The sequence below is a fragment of the Fukomys damarensis genome, unplaced genomic scaffold (genome assembly GCF_012274545.1).
Source record: "Fukomys damarensis isolate Sample0158 unplaced genomic scaffold, DMR_v1.0_HiC HiC_scaffold_9, whole genome shotgun sequence".
NCBI classification, from domain to species: Eukaryota; Metazoa; Chordata; class Mammalia; order Rodentia; family Bathyergidae; genus Fukomys; species Fukomys damarensis.
The window spans coordinates 44,237,292-44,252,639 of record NW_022900921.1 but is presented as its reverse complement, the minus strand read 5'-3'; the positions used below and the strand labels follow the sequence as shown (position 1 = coordinate 44,252,639).

Sequence of the window (15,348 nt, the reverse complement as noted above, 5' to 3'; positions counted from 1 at the left end):
CTTAAATTCTGTCAATAGTAAAAGTGTAATTTAAATAGAGTAGTTCCTTTGACTATAGTTCACAGAGGATCTAAAGATGAGCTTCTAGAGTCAAGCACACATATTATTGAAGAAATTTCTAATTGACACAAGAATAATTGTACATATTTATGGGGCACAGTGTGACATTTCAGCACATGGGTACAATATGTAATGATCAATCAGATCAGGGTAACTGGCAAGTCTATCATTTCACACACTTATCATTTCCTGGTGTTGGGAACATTCAGAATCCTCTATAATGCAATTTTGAAATATTCAATTAATTGCCCATCATAATTATCCTGTGCTTCAGAACACTGGGAGTTATTCCTCCTGTCCAACTGCACCCCTGTCCCTCTTAACCAAGCTCTCTCCCTCCCCATCTTCTCTGCTGCCCCCAGCCTTTGTTATTCCTCTCTATTCCACTCTTTTCCTCTGAGATCACTGTGTTTAGTCTCCACTTGTTAGTGAGCACATCTGGTATCTACCCTTTTGCACAAACAAACATTCTTAACTAATATGAAATATAGGTACTAGACATGCCAGGGGCTGATTCTAAATCAAAATGAAGTGGAAGGATTAAAAAAAATGGGGGAACCAGAAAAATAATATATGCTAGTTTATAAACATTATTTTAAACATTATACCTTTTGAAATATTAAAAATAACTTCTCTAAAGCAATGACACAAAGTACCTCTTACACTAAAGTGCCAACAATTTTCCAAGTGACTTCAGTCACGATGTCATTTGATCATCACGAATGCCCCTTGCAGAGAGGGTGCCTTGTTTTCTTTATTTCTCAGAAGATGAAGAGAAGGCAATCTCTTCTCCGTGGCTAAAAGGGGCTATGCCAGTGGACTCCTGGCCCTGTCCCCTAAGTGTTGCATCTCAACTTACTGACCATGCAAATCAGTCTTCAAAAACAAATCAGCACATGCACTCACAGAAAGCAGATTTTAAATGCTTGTCATTACCTATCCAATGTATGGGAATCAGAAAATAAGCCAACCTGGATGGCAAACAAGGGCTTAAAAGGCAGCCTTTTCTTCCATGTCAGTCACATCTACAAGCCTGTCCCTGCTTCCAGGACAATGAACATCTCTGCTGGATGACAGGCAGGGCAAGAAAGGAAGGGCAGGGCAGAGAATGAGGTTAAGAAAGAGGCAGTGACTTCATGTCAGAAGGTCTGTTTCCTCCTGGGCTCTGCCACTGCTAAGCTCAAGCCTCAGTTTCTCCTTCTGTAACATGAGGGCTCTAGCTTTCTGACCTCTAGTCTCTTCTGTTGACTCCCTTCTCTGGAGGATCCAAAACTGGGTAAGAATCAAAGTTGATAACAGTGCCGAATTCTTTTTTACTTCAGCCTGAACAGGCCAAAAGGGCCAATCTGATGAAAATTCAGTTTATCTTTAACCATACTGGAAGCTAACTCCAAATAGTGCCCTGAGTTTTTGAAAGAGAACTTTGCAAAAATTTGACATAAACTATGTCTAAAAAATGGCAATCCTAGTAAGGTATAATAGAAAGAATAGGACATTAAGATAAATATAGCCTTTTACAATTTAATGTTCCACTTCGGGCCTCAAGTTAACTGAGTGAATTACCTTTACTGCCTGGATTCAAGGGAATTTGGGCTTCTACTTTGACTGAACAGAAATCTCCCTGGGATATTAGATTTATCCTAGATCATTAATCAGTTCAAGAAGGCTCGGGATTGTCCCTGTGATATCCACATGTGTGCAAACAACATGACTTATTGGACACAGTAGTGTGACTGTGGCCACCAGGTGAGCTGCACTAAAGCAATCAAAGGTTTCCTGGGTATTAATTCTTGGGCCTAAAACTCTGCTCCAAAATGAAGAGAAATACCATGATTCAGAATTTCCATATCTCTCATCCTCTTTCCACACTTTTTCATGTTTCCAACCAAACCTCTCTCCATTTGGCAAAGTTAAAGAGAACCATTCCTCTCGCTTTTACTTGACAAGACTCTTGTGGCCCAGGGACTCACCTTCCTGATGGGGACAAAGTTGTGATATCATGGAACTAGAGAAGTATTAAAACCAAGGTGCCAAACATTTTGTGTAGAGAGCTGATGCAGAAGGGTAGTCCATAGGCACAGTGTATGGTTTCTATTTAGGTGTCCCCTAGAGCCTCAGGCACTCCTACTGGGGGCTTATAGCTGACTTGCTGTTAGGAGGTGGGGCCTGGCTGGAAGAGGTGGTCACTGGGGGTGTGGCTTGGAGGGTCTATCTCCTTCCCAGCTCCTCCCTTCTCTCTCTGCTTCCTGTATGCCACGCCATGAGCAGCTCTCCTCTGCCAGGCCCGTTTTCCATGCTGTTCTGTCTTGGATCCAGCCAGCCACAGATTGAAATGTGAGCTAAAATAAAACCTTCTTCCCTTAAGTTGTGGGTGTCTAAGTGACTAAGGCATATAGCTTACCACTATGCTGGAATTTGGGTCTAGAATGCTCCCCAGAGGCCCATGTGTTTAAGGCCTGGTCCCTGGCCATGGCACTACCAGGAGTGCCATTAACCTTAAAGAGGTGGGGCTCAGTGGAGGGAGTTCAGTTACTGGGGCAGACAGTGGGACTTGGTCTCTTCTTCTTCCCCTCTTTTCCATTTTTCTGCTAAATAGCTCATCCCACTATCTGCTCCTACCATCATGTGCCACCATGGGTCAATCAGTCATGGATGAAGAGCCAAAGAGTAAACCTTTCCTGTCATCAGCTAATTATCTCGGGTATTTTGTTATAATAAAGGAAAGCTGATTAACATGCTTGAGTTGCATAATCAGAATTGAGCTACTCCTCTGATCATTATTAACTCCTGTAATTCCACAGTTGGCCTCTACAGCAAATAATTCCACCCCACTATGGCCTGTCGCTGTTGTTGTAAGGCACAAGTTTGGCTTGCCGTGCCTTCCAGTACCTGAAATCATTTGAGTGTTGGTTTCCTAGAACTCTCTGAAACTCCACATAGCCCCACACTAATTTGGATATTGTTGCTAAAGGATTTTGTGAAGAAAACAGAAAGAGCATGGTGAGGGCACACACACATTTTGCAGGGGTACTGGATGGCTAACTCCGCTTCTCTGGTGTAGTAGGTGTGGTACAAATCTGAGTGAATTTGTCACCCAAATTTGATTGTGTGTGTGTGTGTATGTGTGTGTGTGTATGTGTGTGTGTGTGTGTGTGTGTAATATATGTCGGTCAGTGAACAGACCAAATTCTGTTAGGTTTCTTTCTGGATTTTGTTTCTGTTTCTATAAACGGTGGTGGCAGGAAGGCAGGCAAAAGTGAGTCCTGTTACTACAACTTCCCTCACACCTTGTTGGCTCCTGTTCTCTTTTAAATGACACTGAGTGCAGAGGTGTGTGCTCCTGTGTAGAGAGGGATACTTCAGGGTGGCCTGGAGTGACTTCCAGACACTGCTCTATAAATCAGCCCATTGCTGGTTTCCTAGGCACCCTGACTGTCGCAGGTCAAGTGACACAGTGGTTTACAAACATCACAACTGGTGCCCGCCATCTTTTTGCACTAACTTCACAGTTATGCTCAGCTGAAGAAAGATGTTCCGGGCTCCAAGCAAATGAGGAGAGACGGAATGAGTGTCCTGATTTAACAGTCCTCATTACAGCCATAGAAACAATTTTGAAAAGCAGGTTAGCTACTAAAAGATGGCAAAAAGCAGAAAAATGATTTTGCCCTAAAAAAGGTTTCTTGCAAGTGTCCCCTTTTGTGCCCTTTCATGACAGCCACCTCCTCTGAAGGGCCGGGCAGTGTGTGCCTTGAAATTGCATGCACCAGGCCGCACAATACCCTCACTCCAGAAAGCCACTCATGCCAGAGAATCCTGTTCTGAATGCTTAATCTGTTCTAGATACATTCTCTATCTTCTTGGAAGTGGCATTTCATAAAAAGTAAATAAATACCAGCTGCTCTATTTCTGTCGTTTTGTAAAGGGCTCCGTTCAAGCTCTGGCTCTGACAATCCCTGTGTGAGTCACGTCACTACTCTAAGCCTCAGTGTCACCTACATAAAATGGAAATTTTATGTAATAGTGTTGCCTTCAAGAAACTGTTCTCAAATCAAAGGAGCAAATGTGTGTGATGCTCCTCCCCAGTAACTCCTAGACCTAAGGATATTTTACCTTGTGTATTTGGTAGGCAAAAGTGATCAAAAGAGGCCCAAAGAGTGGCAGTGATAATTATGGGGTGAAAAAGTTTGGGTGAGAAAATTCTATGGCTGACCTTAATCTCTCACGCCATGCCTGAAAAGTGCTATTAAAAGTTGTTAAAATAGGTTACAGCCAGATAGAAAGGAAAGTTCTTGTGCTTTATTATGCAGAGGATAATTATTGTTAACAATATTTAGAAAAATGGTTGCACCTTGGGGCCATAATGTTAAGTGAAATAAATCAGACACAAAAGCTTAAGTATCACAAGGTTCCTCTTCTATGAGAAACCCAAAGTATAAATCATTCGAAAAGCAAAGGATGGATAATAGTAAATAGGGAGATAAAGCTTTTGCAAATGGGAAGGAGACCAAGAGATGGGCGGGGGGAGAGGAGGTGAAAAGGAAGTAAAAACAATTAAGAAGCTTTACACACTTGGATCAGGTCCCCATGATGAATGTAGTCACTATGCACTGCAAACATGTACTAATAAAAAAAATCAATACTATTATTGTATAATTCAAAGCAGTTATGGGAGAGGATTTTGAATATTCTTACAAAGAAATGCTAAAATGTTTGAGATGATGGATAACCTAAGTTTCCAGAGCCGATCAATATGCAAATGTACCTCGAGAGCACAACAGACCCCATAAATATGTAGAATTATCTGTTAATTGTTAAAAGTCATTAAATGCTAGGGATATAGCTCTGTGCCAGGGGATCTGCCTAGTGTGCATGAGGCCCTGGGTTTGAGCCCTGATATCACACATACAAAAATATTATAGAAGTAAGTAGTCTTCTCCCTCCTCCTCCTCTTCCTCCCCTCTTCCCCCTCCCCCTCCTCCTTTTCTTCTCCCTTCTTTTCCCTCCTTTTCTTCTCCCTCCTCCTCCTTCTTCTCCCTTCTCCTCCTCCTTCACAGATATGAGTGAGCTATATGCATTTATTCTGTTTATCTGAAAGTCAATGCCACAGAGAGTGAGCCAGTTCGCACATGTCAAAGTAGACAGTCTGTGTCCAGCCCTGTCCTCATTTCTCCTTGTGCCCAAGCTGCCTCCTTATCTTATTGTACTCATGTCAGGGTGCAGACTGTGGTGAGCACACAATGAGATAAGGTGACACAGGGCTGAGCTGGCTGCTGGGTCCGCAGTATGTCCCTCCTGGGCCTTCTGGGGGTATGTGGGGTGGCTGGGGCTGGGAAACCTTGCTCTTGAAGACTTGCTGGGATAGAGCCTGAGAAGCCCTTAGGGTAACAGGTGAGAAAATCTCCTGCGTTTCTGCAGAGAAGGGAAGCACTTAGTCAACTGGAAGCGGGTAGCAGGGCTGCTGGACACCTGCGAGCTCCAGAGCCAGAGTTGGGCCCTTCTGCTGTCTTAGTTTCCAATTTGTACTTGGCAAACAGGGGCGGCAAGGGACCCAGTGATCACTGAGCTCTTTTCTTTCCACTTCAAACCAGCTTCTTCCCCAGAATAGCATGGATGTGAACACATTCCTTGTTCCACTGCCAATCAGAGTTTTCCAGTCCTGTGGGGGATTCTGACACTAGAGAAAAACTACAGGATCCTTCCAGGACGGTGGGAGCCGGGCTCTAGTTCCTCAGGTCAATCCCCTTTGGAAAAAAGAAAGGTCACACGCAATAGCACATGACATATTTGTCATGGCAAAAACGGCCCCACAGAAGCGTCTTATAAACTCTCAGAATCATGGGACTACACAGAGGCTGGATTGATGTCGCACACAGAGTGACCAGGGCACTTTGTTCTTATAAATGGCAAAAGCTTTGGAAAGCAAAATTGCAACCGCCAGGGCCTGTCAAGCCATTCTCGGTGTTTGGTTTCCCTAGTTGAAGTCTTTCACTTTCCCTTACCTTAGCTTTCAAGAGAGCACTGGGAAATACTGTTATTAATTGCTAGCATGTACCTTATCTAAAGAAATCAACTACTTCCTTTAAGAAGAAAACATCTCGAGGCTAGCATTTACCCAGCTGGGTGCATGGGACTTTGAGTGATGGACTGGTCACAGCAGCAAGTAGCAAAACAATAATATGACTTTTCATTTTTGTGGAATTCTTCAATAAGCATTCTCTCTTCTTAGTTTTTGACTCTAAGTATTGACATCTTCCTCTTACCAAAGAAACAACTGAGTCTGGGGTTGTATGTGGGACTTGCTGAGGTCACCAGGTCACAGTGACCATGTCAGTAGCCCATAGCTTTCAGGTGTCTTCATGAAACGATGTAAAAGGGTTGCCAAATCATTCAGCAACTGTCACTCAAAGCTGTGATTTTAAATCAGGCCATAGGTCGACACTGGAACACCCAAGGAAAAGGAGGGCTATCTCTGTAGGCATCTTATAGAAACAGGCTACAATTTATACCACAGCTGCCAATCCTGAGCTGCTAGAAACACAAAGGTAAGCATATCCTAACGCTACCAAAGAAGTACAACCTGTTGAAGGAGATGTGCTGCTAAACAGAGATATGTTCTCAGACACACAGCAAGATGGAAGCCCAAGGGGACTTTGCACACACATTTCAGGTTCTGGGGCTGACCACTGTGAACAGCTAACCTGTGTGAACACAGCACAACATTGTAGAAACTGGGAACACAAAAAGAATTAAAGCATGTCTCCTCTCTAAAAACCCCCAATATTTTCCAGTTCTTGCCAATAAGAAGCCAATCCAGGGCTCTTAAGCCTTTCCGGCAGGGAGAATGCCACTGTCCCAGGCACTGAGACACAAGAAAGCAACCAGTGAACAAGGTCAGAGTGGCAGGCAGCTCCTGCTGAAGGCTCCCCACATATCTTGGTCTCCATATCCATGGTTTTGCAATCACAGATTCAACCAACCACATATTAAAAATATTCAAGAAGACACTGTATCTGTACTGAATGTGTGCATGTTTTTCTTGTCATGATGCCCTACACAAGACCATATCACAACAGTGTACACAGCATTTGCATTGTGTTAGGTGTTGCAATTGATGTAGAGATGATTTAAAGTATATGGAGGATGCATGTAGGTTCTATGAAAATGCTGTGCTATTTTTTACAAGAGACTTGAGCTCCCTCAGATTTTGGTATCCTTGTGAGTTGGAAACCAATCTCCCAAGGACATAGAGGGACCAATGTAAAACATGCAGCACAATTCCAGGTGGGAAATTGCTCTGGCCTTGTACAGCAGTGTCGAGCCCTGACTAGGGACAGCTACCAACTGCCAGGCAAGATTTCTAGAGATCAGGGACAAAGATGACTGGTGAGCTGCCTAGGCTGTGAAGGCAGACAAGATGCTCCATTGGCCTGTAGAAGAACTGGGGTACAGCTAAGTTCTCTTCAACACTGTTGAGGGGTCTCACTTGGGGTGTGGGAGTCAGGAGCCAGTGCAGTTCTCTTTGCCGCTCCATGGAATCCTAAGGAACAGGTCTGTACCTGCTCTGCACAAGGACTTCCATGGACTTCCGTGGACTTCTGGACCCACCAGAGCCCAAGCTTGGTCATGGGAGGTACATGCCCATGCGTGAATGAAAGAGATGATTCCAGCAGCTGAGTCCCAGAGTGGCAGCTGACACTATGCCAGGAAGCATCCTGAGAGACATTTGGAAGTGAGTGAGAAGAAGAAGGGCTCCAGAAGCTGAGAGCCACCAAGCAGGGGCTACAGGTGTTGGAGGCCTGAGGAAGTGGAAAAGTCAAGAATGAAGATGCAATACAAAGGAGGCACCTATTTTCATCAGGCTCACCTTGAATTCCAAATCCAGGGGTTTGTACTTCCCATGGGCACAGTCACCACAAGGGATGCACTTTTACATGAAATGTGTTATGAACAAGTACCAACTTCCTTCCCACAGTCAATGTAACTGTTAGGTACTGCAAACATGGATTCATAAGAATTCAATACAAAAGTAAAGGAGATTGTGAAAGGGTGGCAAACCTCCTGGTAAACATGGTGGACAGGAATGAGTTGTAGGTTTCAGAAGGGGCAGGGCGGCAGGTGACGGGCATTTCCATGACCCCAGCAAAGGTGGATAGAGGCCACATCACCACTCTCAGTGGAGAGATGAAAGACAACAGCGGGAAGTTCCAGAAGCTGCTCAGAAATCAGGAGCTCTCTTACCTCTGCTGAAATCAGATTGTCCTGAGCCATCAATTCAAGACTGGCTCAGTCAAGGCCTGTAGCTGAATGGAAACAAAGGCAAGTTCTCTGTCTCGAGGGGTCACAAGACCATCACAAAGTTGCCGTACTAATTTGCTGAGTACAGGAGTTTCTCGCTCTGAAAATCATGGGGAAGAACAAAGGGGAGAGGCCACAGAAGCAAAACTGGCTCTAATCACTAAGAAGGCCTTGGGATGGTCCTGGAGCTCATCATTCCAGCCCCAACCACAAAACATGCCCCAAAACATGGGTTTTCAAGTTTCCCTCCTATTTTTGTTAGATCTTGGTCTCCAAGGAAACAGGCATGTTCTGCAGTAAGTGATGATACCAGAGGGCATGTCTTTCTTGGACAGCATGAATGAGAGGGATGATTTGGCAAACATGTGATGTGTTGGACCAACACGGAAGCCAGACTGGCTCCTCCCTGCCCCCACGGCAGCCCTCAAACTACCTGTCAGATTAGCTCCAAGGACCCTAAAAGGAGCAGAGCTTCTTAGACACAGTTGCGGCAGCTCACAATCTGACTGGTGACAGACAGGCCTAGAAGGCTGTCTCCTCACAGTTTCCTGGAAGAAGATCACTGAAGGGCTGTGGCTCCTAATATCATTCCTAGGAAACCTTTCAAAAGTACTGCCGAGTTAATCATGTCTACTTAATTTTTATGGAAAGCGTCAACTTCACAGATTCCCTCTTTGTGCTTTCCCATACCACTGAAACACTCAAAACAATTACATTTGGCCCCTGAATCCTTCAGTTTCTATTTCTATTTCCATTTCAAGTAGAAAATATTTTCTTTTCAAACAAAATTCCATCTATATTGAGCAGGTATACTTTTTTTTCTTGTCAATTGCTGAAACAATATAGTTTAACAACTATTTTCATGGCTCTTATGTTGTATTAGGTACAATTAGTCTGGAGATAATCTGAAATATATGAGATGATTGCGTGGGTGAGCATGGGTGTGGATATTGGGATCAACAATAAAGGTCAGTTCTGGAGCTGATCCTATGTGGATGCTGAGGGATGAATATACTATGCAGCCATTAAAATTATGCTGATGTGGAATTTTTAATGTCAAGGAAGATATTTATGTTCAAGCTAATGGAAACAACCAGAAGTTTTTTTAAAAAAAAGCCAAACATGATAAACAGTATTACTGCAAAGCGTGTGAAAATGCACAGAAAAGACTTAAAAGATGGACAACATGCAGTGTTATTTAAGCTGTGGAGACAAGACACTCTTATACACTGTGAGTGGAAAAGAGCATAGGTTCAGCTTTCACAGTTATCATTTAGGCAGCATCTATAAATATTTCAAACAGTTGTGATTTTTTACCCAAGAATCCCTTCCTAGTAATCTCTGACCTAGAAAATACTGAAATGTACACAAAGATACACTGACAAGGAAATTAATACAAACACTATAAGACTGAAGAAGTGGAAACAAAACCAAAAAATGTTTAACAACAGGGAAGGGTTAAATAAATTATGTCCCATTCATGCTTCTGAATAATATTCTCTAACCTTTGAAAGTAAAGAAGATATAAGTAACAACCTAAAAGAAAGTTCCATACCATATTGTTGAATATTTAAAGTCACTGATATGCATAGAATGAGTTCTGTTTGAAAAATATGCACATATGTGTACACTTGTATATGTAAATGCACCAAAAATGACTAGCTGAACACATTCCATGGTTAATAGGAGTTACCTCTTGAGAAGGGCACAGAATTATGGTATGTGTGGGCTGCTTTTAGCTACAACCAACAAAAACCTTAACTGGACCTGGTGCTCATGGCAATGATAGTTTCAAGATCTTAAAGCAAGCTTGTTGAGAAATTCAGAAGGTCAAAGGCACCATAGAGGTCCCAGTTCTCATCTTTGCAGGCTTCTGAAAGTCAGCTGGGAGCTGGCTCTGCCAGTCTAATAGTTGATGGATGCCTAGCTAACAAACACTAAGTCTACACACTATGGTGTCCAGTGGAAGAAAAAAAAATGGCCTCTTTCCTTGCTTCTTTTTAAGAGCCAGGGAAACTTTCCCAGAATCCTCCAAGTAGCCCACCTCACATTTTATTCGCTAGGACAGGGTCATGATGCTAACCCTGAGTCAATTACTGACAAAGGCCAATCAGAGTTTACTTCCTGAGAGGTGTCCATTTCAGAACCAGGTTTCTGTCAGGCCAAAAAAGGGGAGTGGTACTGGGAATGGAGGGGATCCTTTTCTTTTTACTAGAATGGGTTCTGTGTTATTTGAAAATGTTTACAGGATTATATCCATATAATTGCTTAAACATAAAATATAAAAATGTTTTAAGGCTTAGAACAAGACTGACAATACACCTTAAAATTTGGGTGATGTTCATTTTCTTCATTCTTATCTATTCCCAAAACTATGTGATGGACTTTTACACACAGAAAAATAATGAGTTTTAAAATGATATCCAACTTTTAATAGTTTTCTCATCAAGGATTATATATATTTTTTGTGAAATTGCAGGGTGCAGTTTTGGTTCTGAAGAGGATGGTAGAATCATGCTTCATGCCTCTGTGTCTGCCTTTAGATGGGCTTGTGACTTCTGGGAGCCTGGATGATTTTTTTCAGTGCCCTGGGAACACTGACACAATCTACAGCAAGGCAGTGAAGACCACCAGCGAGGGACCTTGGACCCAGTCCCACCTATGGCCCCTCTGCCCCAATCTCCATTCTTCCTGCTCTTGTTCCTTCTCTGTCTCCCATTGTTCCTCTATTTTTTCTTCTCCTCAAACATCAAGCTGCCATTACCAGCCTTTTAGAATTTGGTTTTTAGGGCTTATCTTTAGAGGACTTAGAGGGGGATAAGTAGCAAAAAAATCTCCATTGCAAATAATAAGTGGAACTCATGATATAAAAAAGGAAAGCAAATGATGTCGGTTGAAGTTTCTTGAGGGCCACCCAGAGTATCTGTCCTGAAATTGGAAGAAGATAACTGCCATGGCACATCTATTTCTCCTAGATTTCAGGAGGAAGCAGTTATCTGAGTACAGAGTGGAAAATGCACACTAATGTCAGGTAATTTGTACTCAGGTGAAAAAGACTAATAGATAGCTTTAATCTGTAGAGGGGGCCCTGCCAGGAAACGGCTCAATGCCTCTCAAAGAGGACAGGTACTTGGCCTTCCCTCTGCAGTGTATGTTTAAGGAATAGCTGATTATCAGAAACACCAGACTCCATGCATAGAACCACAGGACCTACAGGTTAAGTAGTAGTAGGTACAACTTCAGGTGATGATACTTCCAAAGGTGTTAGCAACAAAGCTAGCCAGGGGACTGCAGGAGAATGCTGGAGATGAGGATGTTCCCAGTCCTTTCACAGTGCAACTGATCAACTTCCACACTGCCTGCCCCAGCCTTACCCAGGTTCTCAATCATCTGCCTTGGGTTTAAGGGTTAACCAAACAGGATCTCTAGTTGGGGATCTACATGGAAAGGCCTCATCCTAGCCCCCTCTCTCAGGCAACAATCAGACAGGCAATTATTTTTGCTAGGCCTAATCCATGTCCTCTACTTGTAATCCTAGAAACTTGGCGAAGGCTGAACCTTATTTGCCCTAATTTTCTGACAAGGATGCTTAGGCTCAGAAAAGTTAAAATATCACTCCAAGGCACCCAGAAGCTGAGCCAGGAGGCTACCTCAAGTCTGTCTGATTTTCAAATCTGCATTTTATTCCTACCAACTCACAAAAGTCTCCATCTAAACAACTCCAGGGTCAGCAGTGTGGAAGCTCTCCTAGAAAAATCCTCTTTCCCCTCTTCTGACACCACCCTACAGAGTGGCACCATAGGACCTCATTTGCCATCTAGAAAGAATCAAGTCTCTGTATTTCAGACCTGCCTAGCTTCCAGGGTATGACCCATCTCCTGCATTGTGGATCATCTGGTGTACCTCTCAGAACATGATCAGTAAATGTGTGCTGAACCACAGTAAGTGTGCCTCACAACCTTGCTGGTGCAGGGCATTGGGGAATTGGTCATAAATGCAGAAGCCCAGATCCCAGCCCAGATGTCCAGAATTAGAATCTGCATTTAACAAGGGCTCAGGTGAATCACCCCAGGCACTGTGATGCCCCCACCCACGCTCTATCTCTTTACAATGCTGCTCAGCTCATGCCAGTGTAGGAGATAAGCTTTCTCCTTTCTATTCTGCATCAAAAAGAACGACATATTAAGACCAGCAGTTCAGGTGGTCTCTAAGGGAACTCTGACTAAGGGCTTTGCTTAAAAATACCACATTGTTCCTAATCTCAAAGAATCCTAGTGAGAAACACCAGTGCCTTAGCTAAAGACTACATGAAAATCCCCCCCTTTTAAACATATGCTCACATTTAATAAATGTTTACTTAGTGCTCTAAGGTACTATTAATCATTGTCAGGTTTAAAATAGAATTACTCATCCTTAAGTACCCCATTAGTATTCAGAAATGTCTCACCTTTGGATAGTGATTACCGATTCAGCTCACTTCCCACACTTATTTATTGAGCATCTATGATGAACAAAGCCACTAAAGGACGAGATGATGAGATATGATCTGAATATGACAGTCCCTGACCTCTCAACTTTGGTACAAACAAAACGAGGATCAGGAATATGCTAATCAAACATTTCTAGAAACATAATACATCAAGTACCATTTTCACTCTTTAAACGGAACTCAATTAGATGCTTGCTACAATGCAGCCATTAAACTGTTGGCGTAAAGCAGCCAAGAATCCTGAATCACTCGGCTATTTTCAACACCTTTCAATCTGACCTGTCTTGGGAGAGAGAGTTGCACGTATGCATGGTATTAGCCTGGAGATCACACTAAAGAAGGAGTCACTCAAATTAAGAGCAAAACACACACTTGTCTCAAAAATTACTAAAGGTGACATATCGCTTTGGGTTCTTAAGCTTCACAAGCAAGACTGAAAACATAAATACATGCGAAGATGGAGCTATAAGTATATGCATACATTATTTTAATCTGCAGAAATCCAATGACTTTGACTCTTTCACCCAAGAACAAGCAGCAGTGTTAGAAGTATAAAGATTACCAAGAATTAAGAAAGACTGTACAAAAATATAAGATGGATTCAAATTAGGAATGACACGTCAAGTGATGTATGCTATTTCTTTACCATTTTCCTTTTTATCATATTCATTATTAAACTGCCAGAAATATAGAGTCCAAATTCTCTGAAAAGAACCAAATGAGCTTAAAAAAACAATTATTTTCTATATAAAGATGAATTCTTTAGTTACCATCTGAACACTGTTGTATCATAGGAGGAGATTTTTTTTTTCACCACACTAATTAGTAAAGTCTCATTTGGTTCTTTTCTTGGCATGGTTAACTCTTGGGGGGCATTTTATTAATAACATATCTCCTCTAGAGTATTCCCTTCCCTTCTCTCTATAGGAGCCACCCCGGGGAGTAGCAAGAATAAACTAATTCTACATTTGTGCACAGTGGGACAAACCAGCAAATAAATAGAGGCATCGATTTCTAAGATGAAAATGGCTAAAAGCAGCACATTTACAATTCTTCTAAGCCACCCTCCACGTCTCTCTGTGAGATGGAGGATAATTACTAAATGTCTTTATGTTGCACACTTTATTATTAACTACATCTTTAAGTAGACTGCTGAGAAATACCAATACTGCTACTGGTTCTGGTTTAGCTGTAATGAAACACCGAATTTTTGCTTTGTAAATTAGCGGCCCGGGGTCTGAATAACTCTTTTTAAACATTAGTTTTTGCTTTAAAAATAAATTTTGAGGTTATTTTTGGCAAACGTTTTCCTCTAAGGAAATCTCAGTAGCAGAAAGATACAGCTAGAATGTGCCCTTGAATTCAATGGGTGCTTTCCAAGGACTGCCCTCTCTGTTTTTGAGGCAAGCCGTAATTAGTCCGTCAATTTACCGGATGGGGACTTGGGACTTCAGGAGACAGGGGTGTTGACAGAACTGAGGCTTGCCAGGAGCTGTTTCAGAACTAATTACTTGAGAAGTCCAAGCAGGAAAAGCCCTTCTATTGTGGAAAAGAATGTTTGGGTTCTAACGATCAAGACTGACTAGCTTGTCTCTGCTGATTAAGTTAATTTAATAACTATTCAATACTTCACCTGTAAAGAAACTGACTAACAATTCCTGTAATGACTCCGCGGGTCAGGTACCAAAGCCAGGGGTAAGGAAACGTCAGAACTCTTGCCTTTGGCACCCCTTCCCGAGCACCTGTTGAACGCCAGGTCTTTTAACTTTCAGAACCAACCCCCCACCCTCACCCTAGGGGAGAACCTCGGGACCTTTTAGACTTTGTGCAAGTGCGTGTGTGTATTTAAGGATTCCATCTTGCTTAACGACAAAACTGGTTACTAATTATTTATGAATCACAGGCTGAAAACAAACTTTATTACCTTGAGCAGTTAAGGAGTAGCAGGCAGAGGAGCGAGACTGACTTTGAAATGAGCCCCTCAGTACCTGTCCATTCCTCCAGATTCGGACCCCAACCCAGGGGGGCTCTTTTGAAAGGTCAAAGTGCGCCCTTCCTGGGTTCAAGGAAGGAACACACCTCTCAACAAAGGGACACGTTGGCATCTAACCTGGGAGCCCAGGGGCTGTCAGGCGACGCGCTCTCTAAGCACACAGGACCCAACAACCAATTCGGCCCGAAACCAGTTCCGACCAGAGGACCCTGAGACTCCGCGGTTTCCGGCCATCGGCACTGTACTCTCTGGAGGTCCCGGGGACTCCCGCACTTAGAGGGGCGCGCGATGGGGCTCAGTGGGGGTAAAGACCATCTCCAAAACTGCTGCCCGGTGACCTGGCCCCTGTCTACCCCATACTACCCTCTAGGACCCCCAAGTTCCGAGGTTCGGGATGCCTGGTTCTCTGCGTCCTGCGTAGAGACTCGCCAGGAGCCCACCCGAGGTCTGTTGGTGGGCTCGGTCCGGGGGGACGCGCTGCCCGGGCGGCCCGATGCGCGCGGAGGAGGGA

The 15,348-nt window shown here is 43.2% G+C and overlaps 1 protein-coding gene across 2 annotated transcripts in view; it reads right to left on the bottom strand.

The window, feature by feature from the left end:
* Positions 1–15,348, bottom strand: part of Npas2 (neuronal PAS domain protein 2) — a 145,086-nt gene that overhangs the window by 128,762 nt on the left and 976 nt on the right. The gene's annotated exons all lie outside the window — the stretch shown is intronic.